At 41.2% G+C, this 10,062-nt stretch overlaps 1 pseudogene; it reads left to right on the forward strand.

The window, feature by feature from the left end:
* Nucleotides 1–529: 529 nt before the first annotated feature.
* Nucleotides 530–9,167, forward strand: LOC112405420 (nucleophosmin pseudogene; annotated as a pseudogene).
* The last annotated feature ends 895 nt before the right edge of the window (nt 9,168–10,062 follow it).

Raw genomic sequence — 10,062 nt, forward strand, 5'->3', positions numbered from 1 at the left:
CAGTTTCCCCAAGATTGAGCTCCAATTGCTCACCTTGACAACTATGTACAAATTCACCCTTTTTTGACTGCCTTCCCATCCCTTTATCACTTTCCACATCCTTGTCAGTGTTCCCTGCCATCTCCCAAAGAAGTTCTTTGCACTTGAATCTTTGCTTCAGGTCAGCTTCTGAAGGTAACCCAAATTAGGACAAGGTGAGTCCACCCTCTAGATTGGTCAGAAAATGCATCAGTGAGGGTCCACATCCAGACAGAATAAAGAGAGGAAAATAGTCAACTCTTCTGTGACTAAACTTGAAAGGATTCATGGACGTGCTGGTGTGACAGACACTGCGGGTTACCTACACTACAGCAATTGTTCCTCCCTCCATAGTCAATATAAATCAACTTGGTTTGGCCACAAAAAGCTCAGAGTAGCTAAACCCCTCCCTTGGTCCCTGAGGATGAGCCAAGCTCAGTGCAAGTCAAGCATGATTGCTCCATTCCCATTTGCTGATTATCTTTAAGGGAGAGCAGTTGACTGAGTGCCCATGAGGCATAAGCAGAAATGTGCTGAGGAGCTCTTTTCCTCATGGATACACAGAGAGCTGGAAAGGTAAAGAGCTTCCTTTTTGGCCTTCACCTTCTTTCCTGTTTGGGAAGGAAACAGGCACCACTGGGGGAATGCCTGGAGTTATTGTAGTCATCTTATCCCCATGAGAGAAAGGTTGTTGCATTGCTAAACCAACCCTAGAACTTCCTACCTCCAGACTTCATTTATGTAAGATAATATTTGTCAAGATTTCTGTTACGTTCACCCAGTTTATCCTGACTGATACGGGTGCAATTCTAGAAACCAGTTCAATGAGGAAAGATGGTTTGCAAGGAACTGTGTTCAAAATAGCAGTGGAGATAGAAAGTCCCATATTATACTTTTCCTGTGTATCATTTTCATAGTTCACTTAAAACTTTTAAAATGAAAGAGACTGGTGTTAATATTCCATTTCCCTCCTGGGATACTCCCCTACAGACCCTCACTATGCAGTAACAAACTCCTTAACCCAGCTTGGGCCCTTAGGCCTGCTTCTACCTCTGCCTGAATTCCTTTCCCTACAGGTCCTCATGGCATCTTCCCTCACTTCCTTCAGGACTCTGCTCAGTTGTCACCTCCTCAGTGACAATCCCCTATGAAATGACATTACCCTTGCTCTCATCATCTCCTTTCAAGGAAAAAATGTATGCGGAAGAATGATATTCGGCCCATGAAGCAGGAAGGTTATTACTGTCATTATAAAAGGTACATTAAAGTTTATACTGTGGCCCAGAGTGACCAGGTTATTAAAAGCTAATGCTACAGATTCATGCACCACCAAAGAGACTGGCTAGGTTGATGCAAGATGTCATTTTCAAGCATGACCCACACAGAATTATTGGGTCCATATTTTAAGGTCGTTTTAGCCACCTACTTCCAATAATAGTAGTTAATATTAAGGAATCATCCTTTTGGCTGATCAAATTTCTTGCAGAGTTTTCTGCTTTCCTTTTATTTTGAGGAGATGGGATACATGCCTTAACTGCCATATTTTAAAACTGTCACCAAATCACCTACTTCCCTTTAGGATGAAAAAGAGGAGGAGGAAGAATAGCTCTGGGACAATATACCTCCTCTCTTCTTGAAATCTCTACTTGGATGACATAAAGCACCCAAACTCCACACCACATATGCAAGTCCTAAGAGCTATTCACATGTCCCTCTCCTTGGTCTTCCTCTACCCACAGAGGCTAGAAAACTAAAATACTGGATTTCCAAGACTCCATTTAGCTAGGGGTGGCCATGAAACTTAGCTCAGGCCAATATGATGTAGGAAAAGTTCCTGGATAGAGGTCCCTTCCCAAATAAAAGGGAAAATTTTTACTAGGATACAGCCCTTCACCTCTTGGACCTTCATCCAATTTTATAGTTGTAAAGCAGGTACAAGGGGAGGATCACAGCAGTCATCTTGAACCATAAGGAGATAAGCAAAAGGGTAAAGGGCTACACACCACAGTAGGTAGACCAGAAAGCTCAAAAGTACTCTACTATCCCTGAATTGTTGAGCTGCTTTATAAGTCCTAGATTGTATAGCCGTGGACTCCCTGTCCTGCAAATCACACACACCCCTAACTGATTCAGCCATTCCAGTGAGTCCTTCTGCTCTTTGTAGCTGATCACTAATATAAAGACAGGGACTGAACTCATGAAACCCCCTCTCACCTGGCCCCTTTTCCAGTATCTTTAGCACAGTAAATAACACCTCCATCCTCCTGAACACATAGGCCAGAAATCTAGGAGTTATTCCTGACACTGTTCCCTCCTTCATGTCCATATCCAACCCATCACTGCCTAAATGTCCAACCACAATCACCATCTTTCCAGATACCACTGTCCCTCATCAGAGTGCCTATGACAGCCTCCTTGCTTGTCTCCTTTCAATGTCAGGTCCTCACTGTACTCACTTTCCTTTTCCAAATACAAATCTAATCATCCATTCACACACACACACACCCCTGCTTGAAAGGCTTCAGTGGCTTTCCATATGTCCTGTGATCATGATCCAAATATTTAATATGGCCTAAAAAGCCCTTGGGGATTTACCCCAGCTCTTCTCTCCAGCCTCAGCTTGTGCTAGCTTTCCTCTGAGTTTCAGCTTCCCAGACCTTCATTTGTAAGAAAGCACCCTACTCCCTCCTCTATGAGGTCTTTGCACAGACTTTCCTCTGGCCAGAAAGTTCTTTTTCGCCTCTACCCTTTGCTACTTGACTCCTGGCAAGTTCCCCTTCATTCAGAACACAGTCCTGACTTCTCAATCTCAGAGAACTCTTCCATGACTCAGCTCAGGAGTACAAGATCCTTTGTTTTAACACTGCCACACAACAAGCTTCCCTTTTTCAGAATCTCTAGTTGTAATTATGCATCCTTAGTGGGATTAGTTCTTTAATGGTAAGTCCTTGAGAGCAGGTTCTCTGATTTTTTGTTTTGTCTTCGCATAGCATTCTCCATGCCTGACACTATGCCCAGCACGTAGTAGGTTCTTAATAAATATTTGTTGAACAAGGATTGAATGGAAGAAAGGCAAATAGCCCATTCAATCAGCCAGGCCCTAAATAATTGATGAGTAACATTATATTATCTAAACAAAGTGGAACTATATAATAATATGATTGAGATAATATCAAAAATATATTGAGCTTTACTGGGCCATAAATATTTGATGAATCACCAATCTTTACCATCTCACTCATGGTATTTATTTCAGGATCTGCTTCCTCTGAGGCCTGGGTGGACTGGGTTAGGCAGTGGTGTGGAGTGGGCACACAGTCTGAACTGCTGAGGCCAAGCTATGAGATGGTGGCCCTGACTAGAATTTAATCCAGACTTACAGCCTGTGTTGGGAATATCATCAAATTGGAGAGAGAAGGTGTGTGAGTCCTTTATTCCAAATAACCTTCCATCTGAGACATCCCTAACAGGCACTACCCAAACATGGGTTGTGGATCACTGAATCAAGCCACCAACTGACAAAGAGGCTGCATGGGAACTTGCCCTCACAGTTCACACCCCCCTCATCATATGACTTAGAAAAATGGTAAATGGATAAAATTGAAAAGAACCAGCAGAAAACATGTCTTGATCTAGAGGGTCTCAGTTTGAAAAGGTCAAGTCTTTCCTCAAGGGGAAGGTGCTCTTCCTTTCTTAATGGTTCTCTCAGTCACTGGGTCACAAGGATTTATCTGTTCCCACATTCACATCTAAATCATGTGATTCCACCAAAGGAATCAGCAGTGGAAACAGACTGTGTTTTGTGGGAGTGAGAGAATAAATAGGTGCTTGTGAGGTGGGGACATCTTTCAGCCTAGAATCTGGAAAAGGATCTTTGTCTAGTGACAAAAGGTAATCAGGATGGAGCGGAGAGCAAACAGGGTGAATAACATGTAACATTTCCCTCCACCTCTACCCAAACCAGCTGAACACCATTTTATTCTATTCCTTCCAAGAGCCAAATTTTGGGGTCAGAAGCCATGGATTTAAGCCTCCAATCTGCCGCATATGAGTCTTGTGACACAGATGGTAATTTAGTCTCTCTGAATCACATTTTTCCCATGGCAACCAGAACATGGAACCCAGTTGGTAAATAAAGATGGAACCCCATGCAGAATTGTGCCAAGAATCAATGAGGTCATGTATGTGAACTCCATTTATGCATTGCAAGGCTTATATCCACATTAGCTCATTTATTTGGACTTCTCATTCCCCAAACTCTCCTTACCATATTTAGACACCACAGAGGTACGTGCTTTTTCACCCCTGATGAAAGAAGATAATTCTCTCAAGGGCCACACCTTGAGCACTAGCCAGCTTTTCTGAAACTCCATACCTTCTCTGTTGGCTTGCCTCTCTTTCATATGACACTCTCTTAAGCCCCTCATGGGACTGTCTTTCCCTGACCCCATTCAATGATGTCTTGGGAAACAAGAAGACCTCAGACTACCCTCAGAAGTAAATTACAGGTTCTACTCACAGGCACTAGCTGCTTATCATATGACCTCCAGGAGCTTTCACACAATGCTAAGTGTGGCTGGGAGAGATGTACTGACCTTTGGGTAGGAGGTCAGGACATCTTGTGTGCAAATCTGTGTTTGAGGCCCCCAATCTCCGTGGAGGATGTGGCCTCTGCAGTTGTGACATACACCCCATGTAAGACAGCTCCCAGTGCACCTGGAACTAGCCCCAAATCCTCACCAACAACAACCTGGTAACTCACGGATATTGTTGAAAGTGTCCATGTTTGCCCACAAGGTGCTTAAAAAAAAAAAACAACTATGTGATAAGTGATTTGCGTAAATTTGTGTGTGTGATGTATTAGAACATTTTCAGTTTGTTGAAATTTTATTGGCATTAACTAGTTTTGCAAAGTGTTCAATTTCTCATTCTGAAGAAAGGATGGTAATGGTTTTAATTATTGGAGACCCCCACTGAAAAAATTTTAAAGGGATGGTAGAGATGCAGATAGAGCTGTGTTTTGATTACCCAGCTGCTACAAGTCACAGAGGTTGATATCCAAAAATTTCGCTATTTGATCATCTGTATTGATTGAGAAGAATCCTAATTCAGAGGTGTGGAGGTGGGAGGATATTTCCCAATCTTGCCATTTCCCATCCCAAAATGAACTTTGAGTTTGAGGATGAGGAGAGAAACAATATCTTCCCATTGGCTAGTATCCCTCACTTGAAAAAACTTCAAGGATCCATTCATGAGAGAAAACTAAATCATCTGAGGCCTACCGGAATATTCCAATAATTAAAATACAACACCCCTTGGACTTTTCAACATGCTAGAATGGACCTAAAGAAAAGTTAACCCAATGACCTCTCCTACAGGTGAGGAAATCTGAGACCCAGAAAGATGCAATGCTGAGAGGTAAATCCAGCTTCATATTTCTAGCCAGGTCCTCTCCCCACTGGATCATACTAGGTTCGCGAGTACGGTTGTTAAGGGTCATTCACAAAGAAGCACTCACCGCTTTCAGTCTTTAGCTTCCACAGGTCTCCTTAGGAGCAATATCTCCTTTCTTTCTGTCTGCTTGTGCTGTCATAACAAAATATCATAGACCAGGTGGCTTAAACAACAGAAAATTATTTGCTCACAGTTCTGGAGTCTAGAATTCCAAGATCAAGGTGCCAACAGAATTGGTGTCTGGTGAGAGCTCTCTCCTTGAGTTGCAGTTGGTTGTCTTCTCCTATGGTCTTGCCTCTGTGTGTGCATGTGGAGAGAGGGGGAGAGAGAAAGAGAGAGAGATCTTCCCTCTTCTTGTAACGCCACTAATTCTATCAGATAAGGATCCAACCTCATTTAACATTGATTACCTGCTAAAAGCCCTATTTCCAAATATAATCACATAGGGGTTAGGACTTCAACACATGAATTTGGAGGGGCGGGGGGACACGATTCTGTCCATAGCACTTTCTCACTACTCAAGAAGCTGATTTTATAACTCCTGACCTCCAACTAGGCATTTGAAGAATATCAAATTGTATTAAAAATATCACTCGTTGTTTTCAAATACAGCCAGAGCAGGACAATGGCTACAACATTTATCCTTCTAGAACAGACAAAGTATTTACTTCACTCACCCCATCCGCCCCTAATTTACTGTATCTAAGTAAAGTGAGTCCTGAACATCTGTTTTGTGTGAATAAGGAAAACAAACAATTCGGTGTATCACTTCCTAATTTTAATAACGTCTGGATATAATATGACAAGGTTGATGTACTGTAACACTTGTTAAAGTGGGACTCAACCCACATTGTTTTCACCAGCCGCCAAGCAGCCAATTAAATACCAGCCCATGAGCTGAGTGTCTGCTAACACAGAGGCCAGGCAACCTCATTACTGGCAAGGTTAATTTAATCAGTTAGTTTTCCTCAGTGCCTGTGAGTCACTCCCAAAATTTAAAACACAAATACAAAATATTAATGGAAGCATTTCCCAAATCTGTGGAATTCCTCATGCCTCTCTCTTCCCACTTATTTTACCTCGCCTGGGTCACCTACCTGCAAAAAGCCCCTGTCTACTGGCAACCAGCATTTTACTAGACTTGAGCTTAGGAACCTCAAAAACAGAAATAACGAGATGTGCCATCTTTTGTATATTTGCAAATCTGGTATAGTGCATGCATCTTTGTGCTGTGGGAAGAGTCCCCTGATCCAACAACTGACACGTGTTCTCACATCTGAAGTTCTGCAAAAGAAAAAGAAGGAAGACAAAGTTTAATTCTAAAGTAGGAAACAATCCATTCCGCAGCTGGAGGCATTCAGAACTGGGCTGCATGGAATGATGCTGTTTGTGTTCAGAGGTGCCGGCAGCGCTGCAATCCACCCAGCTAGGGGTGCCTTCGTGTGGACGCTGAATCGTGGAATCCTGAGAAGGCTGGCCACTCCCTCCTCTTCACCATCCTCCAGGAGAACTTGTCTCACAACCCATGGACTCTGACCAATGACTGAAATATAACAGCTATTCTTACAGATCTCAAGGAAAACACAACATGACCATAATTTTAAGTGTTTGAGAAGCCAAAAAAAGGGATTTGAGTTTGCCAACCAACATTACAGTGATGGCCCTCTTACTTAGTATATGTGGATCTCAAGGCCTATCCTGACTTTCAAGCAATGAAAAGGTGATGTTCACAGTGGGGCCCCAGGCCCAGGTGTGGATAACAGCATTTAGCAGGTATAGACCTAATGCACACAAATGCATTCACAGTAAAAATATAACAGTGTTGGTCAATAACCATCCTAATGGCTGTATACAAACTTAGATTGTAATATTCTGAAATTGTTTCCTGAAATAAGACTTTTCAGATTTAAAGTGAAATGACAAAGGACTAGAAGAAAATGTAGAGAAGTATTGTATAATATAAGGATGGGGGTGGCCTTTCTAAGTATGATACTAATAACAGAAATCATAATAGTAATAGATTTAGTTGTCTATAATCTAAAAGCAATCAAACAAATAAATGAAAAAAAAGTAACAGCAACAAAAATTACTAACATAGAAAAGTACATCAACAAAGTTGAAAGCCTAAAACAAACAGAGAAAAAAATGTTGACAACAAAGAAAACAGATAAAGAGTGAGTGTACTTAATGTACACAAAGTAATTAAAAAGTCAGTAAGAACCTGGGGAGGGGGTTGCGGGGGGATGCATTGGGAGATTGGGACTGACATATATACACTAATACATATAAAATAGATAACTAATAAGAACCTGCTGTATAAAAATAAATTAATTAATTTAATTTAAAAAAACAAAAACAAAATTCAAGGTGTTGACAGGACCAGGTACCTTCTGAAACCTCTAGGAGATGACCCTTCCATTCCTCTTCTACTTTCTGGTAGCCACTGCCATTCTGTGGCTTGTGGGAGCAGAACTCCAGTCTCTGCCTCTGTCTTCAGTAGACCATATTCCCTCTGTGTCTGTATGCATGTCCTAATTTTCCTCTTCTTATATGGGCACTGCTCATAGTGGACTATGGCTCATCCTAATGACCTCATCTTAACTTGATTGTGCCTGCAAAGACCTTATTTCTAAATTAGTCACATTCACAGGTACCAGGGGTTCAGACATGAACATCTCTTTGGGGAACACAATTTAACCCATAATAATGCTCCATCAGTATTTGATAAATGGATGAATAAATGCATGTGTGCTCAGCCACCACTTCTGAAAAAAAAGAAATCAGTAAAAACCCTAATGTGATTCCCTCCTGCACAGCTGTTCCCTAGAAGAGTAGTCATGTATCTCCATCCACTTTCTCTCTTACCCAAGTACTAGTCACCACCCCATGGACAATCTGATGGACACGAACATGAGCCCCTGAGGCCCCAGAACTATCTTTTCAGTTGTAAACCAAGGGCTGACAAAAACTGTCATTTTAAAATGGATAATAATGGAAGATGAGCTCCAGTTATCTTTAAGAACAGTCAGTTTAAGGGCTGATACAAAGGATGAACTGCACATCATTGAAACAGTAGTAATGAATTACACAGGCAGTCCTATTCTAGGAACACTGGCAAATTTGAAAATATCTGTATACCCAATGGTTTCCCTTGGGGGATTTGAAATAACACCAACTGTAGCTTAGAGTTGAAGGGTGGTTCAGGGCCCATGCATATTAGTGGACAGCACTTGGTTGGTGTGAGGGAAGATGCAGAGTCAGAATATGAAGAGGAGCTGAAACTCCTAAGTATATCTGGAAAGTGATCTGCCCTTGGAAGTGGTGGCAAGCTTCCACAGAATAAAGTCAAACTTGCTGTGAACTGGATGATGGTGATGATGAAGATAATGAGGAAGCTGAAGAAAAATCTCCAGTAAAGGAATCCATATGAGATACTCCAGCCAAAAATGCAAAAACCAAAACAGAATGACAAAGACTCAAAAACATCAACATCAAGATTAAAAGGTCAAGAATCCAAAAAACGTAGAAAAACTCCTAAAACACCAAAAGGAGCTAGTTCTATAGAAGACATTAAAGCAAGATTGCAAGCAATTATAGAAAAGGGTGGTTCTCTTCCCAATGTGGAAGCCAAGTTCATCAATTATATGAAGAATGTCTTCTGGATGACTGACCAGGAGGCTATTCAAGATCTCTAGGTATGGAAGAAGTCTCTCTTAAGAAAACAGCCTAAACAGTTTGTTAATGTTTTCCATCTAATCTCATTTTTGTAACAGTAGATATCTGGCTGTCCTTTTTTTTTTTTTTTGAGTGGGATAATGACATCTTTATTTTTACTGATCTCTGTTTTGGGGGAAGAATTGTTTTATTTTATTTTATTTTATTTTATTTTTTAAATGAAGTTTCAGGGCTTCCCTGGTGGTGCAGTGGTTGAGAATCTGCCTGCCAATGCAGGGGACATGGGTTTGAGCCCTCGTCTGGGAAGATCCCACATGCCGCAGAGCAACTGGGCCCGTGAGCCACAACTACTGAGCCTGCGCGTCTGGAGCCTGTGCTCCACAACGAGAGAGGCCACGACAGGGAGAGGCCTGCGCACCACAATGAAGAGTGGCCCCCGCTCGCCTCAACTAGAGAAAGCCCTCGCACAGAAACGAAGACCCAACACAGCCAAAGATAAAAATAAATAAATAAATTATTTTTTTAAAAAATTGAAGTTTTAATCTAATTGAAAGTTTAAAAAAATTAATGAGAAAAAGATGAGCACCGCAATAGAAAAAATAATAGTCAAAGGACATGTTCAGATAATTTACAAACACAGAACCCAAATATTTGGAGTCTTTTTAAGTATAATGTCCTTAGTAATCAAAGAAATAAAAAATGTAAATATATATAATTTTTCATGTATCAAATTGGCAATTTAAAAAGAAATCATGGAGCCCATTTTGGAGAAGAATGTGGGGAACCCTATAAACTGCGGCTGGGAATGGCAATTGATACAATTTCTTCCAGGTTCATAATCCTGCACTAGGAATTGAAAGTCCTAAAATTTACATTTCATTTTACATTGGAATTCCAAACTTAACCTAAGGAAAT

The sequence above is a fragment of the Neophocaena asiaeorientalis genome, unplaced genomic scaffold (assembly GCF_003031525.2).
Source record: "Neophocaena asiaeorientalis asiaeorientalis breed wild unplaced genomic scaffold, Neophocaena_asiaeorientalis_V1.1 scaffold220, whole genome shotgun sequence".
NCBI lineage: Eukaryota > Metazoa > Chordata > Mammalia > Artiodactyla > Phocoenidae > Neophocaena > Neophocaena asiaeorientalis.